This window comes from Mesocricetus auratus, unplaced genomic scaffold, assembly GCF_017639785.1.
Source record: "Mesocricetus auratus isolate SY011 unplaced genomic scaffold, BCM_Maur_2.0 Super-Scaffold_6730, whole genome shotgun sequence".
Classification (NCBI taxonomy): domain Eukaryota; kingdom Metazoa; phylum Chordata; class Mammalia; order Rodentia; family Cricetidae; genus Mesocricetus; species Mesocricetus auratus.
The window spans coordinates 4354345-4356604 of NW_024429184.1; the positions used below are offsets into that span (position 1 = coordinate 4354345).

Genomic DNA, 2260 nt, shown 5'->3' on the forward strand with positions numbered 1-2260 from the left:
GGAGCCGGGCGCCCCGAGTGACCAGTTCAGAAAGGGAAATGGGGCGGAGGAGCAGAGAGGAAGCATGGAGAGACGGGTCTTGCTTCTTAGGACCCCACAAACGAGCCGTTTAGGTTCACCAGGTGGCGCTGGCACTAGCCTGAAAATGCCAGTGAGCACCCAGCTCCCGGGTATACACTTTGCTTATGCACATGGTGACACCGCCAGTTGTCACTGAATGACCACACCGGAGACTGGAGGAAATGAAGGTTTGTCTCACATCTGCTGACTAGGTTTGGGGTTTACATTTATTTGTTTCTTTCTTTCCCGCCAACCTCTTCTTCCTTTCCACCCAAACTGGAAGGAAATGTGGTTCTGCAACGATAAACGGCACACTTGAGGGCATAGGTAACTGTTTATTGTGGAAATTACTCACAAGAGAGAAACAAGCAATCCAGATGAGTCAAGCCTTTCACCACCAAACCGAAAGCCAAAAAGAGAGCGAGACGCTCTGCTGCTAGGTCTTTTATTCCTTCCTCCGTACACGCCCCTAGCCACGCCCAAAAGTGGGCCGGGCTAGTGACGTAGTTCACCACCTAAGTCCATATATATCTTTAGTCACGCCTAAAGCAGGTGTGGTTAGCGGTGCGGTGAACTGCCCTTTTATTATCTCATCTGTATGTGTCTCTAACACGCCACATGGCTAATGGCGGAGTACTAAATTTCCCCCTACAGAAATGGTTTCAGAGAAGCGGTGCTGAGCATGAGGCCTGTCGCCTCTGTGAGTTTACGACCACGAACCTTGAGTAGGCTGGCCCACTCTTTTGCACGCTCCTGTGAGTAAGGGGTGGCTGCCACTAACGCCGTCCTCCTCTGGCTGCTGAGACGCTAAGATGAAGGCACTTGGGAAAGCGCCAGCCGTAAGTCCGACATAAAGCGGCCTGGGAAACGGGGCTGTGGAGTGGAACCACTCACTCGCTGGGTGTGGCCTCCTCGTAGCCCTCTTGACTGCTCCTCACTGCCTTGAACGTGGGCTGTTGGTTGCTAGGAACAGGCAGACAAGGGGGTCCCATGATGAACTTGGCCTGTGATCAGAGTGTCAAACACGGCCACTCCAAATAAACTACTGCTCCACAGGGGGGGCCCTGGGGCGCATGTGCACTCTTGGAAGGCAACTCTTCTGCAAGTTTTAGAGAGCCCAGATACAGGCTTGAAGATGCTGTGTCAAAACATAGAAGCGCTTAGGAAAACAAGACCTTTCAAAGTCCTATGTTCCTCTCCACCCGAGATTTCCTTTTCACAATGGTCTTTTGTGTGGAGAGCAGTTGAGCTCTCACTGTTGGCTATGGCATGGGGGGGGGGGCTGACTTGCCGGGACCAGCAGAGGGGAGGCGAGGTGTAGACATTTCTCTGGTGGCTGGGGGTGGTGACGGTGAAACATTGAACGGCCAGTGCTCCAACTGACTTTCGCTTCCCTAAACTATAAATAAAGTGGCATTTTCCCCTTTTACTTTAATTCCACGCTAGCCCCCTCCCGTGCACGAGTCCTTTAAGAGAAAGAGATGGGGAGAGAGCTTCAAGTCTAACTCAGCTTTATGCGCTCGCCATGCTGAAGACAGGCATCAAAGGGGCTCAGCGGGCGCCCTGTCAACTCCCCAGTTCCATCCTGTGGGGGTCGGTTCTGCCCCCCAGGAAACGAACAGGGGTGAGGACTGACGCAAGGGAGCACCCCATTGTGCTTACCTGCCATCTTCTTCGGGGCATGCCGGCCAACTTCTCCTTCTGTGCACCTCCATCAGGATGGCAGCTGACTGTGCACGCATCCACTTGGTTCACCCTGCGACACACCAAGAAACAAGAGAGAGGGGTATGAGCTCGGAGCAGGCTCGCCGGATTTCAAAGCAACACAGTCTGAGAAACAACAGCAGCAGTAAAGCATTAGGTGGGGCTGGCGGGATGGCTTGGCGGGTAAAGCTCCTGCCTTGCAAGTCGGAGGACTTGAAGCCACCCACGGAAGTCACACATGATGGCCTGTGGTTATGATCCCAGGGCGAGGGACGCAGTTCAGGAAGCTCTGTGGGACTCACTGTCCAGGCAGCCTAGGCTACTCAGTGAGCTCTGTGTCTGTCGGTGGGAGGCTGTCACAAAAGACAAGATAGACAGCTCCTGGGGAATGACACGTGAGAATATTCTCTGAGCTCCACACACACACACACACACACACACACACACACACAGCCCCTATTGTAAGATACATTATACTTAAGAATTTCGCATCCCA

General features: G+C 53.3%; 1 long non-coding RNA gene across 1 annotated transcript; it reads right to left on the reverse strand.

Moving 5' to 3' along the window:
- Positions 1–375: 375 nt before the first annotated feature.
- Positions 376–2004, reverse strand: LOC121138923. Its single transcript, XR_005875780.1, has 2 exons — positions 1723–2004; positions 376–1023 (listed from the first exon to the last, which is right to left on the reverse strand). It is a non-coding gene; the product is annotated as an uncharacterized LOC121138923 (long non-coding RNA).
- Between the last annotated feature and the right edge of the window lie 256 nt (positions 2005–2260).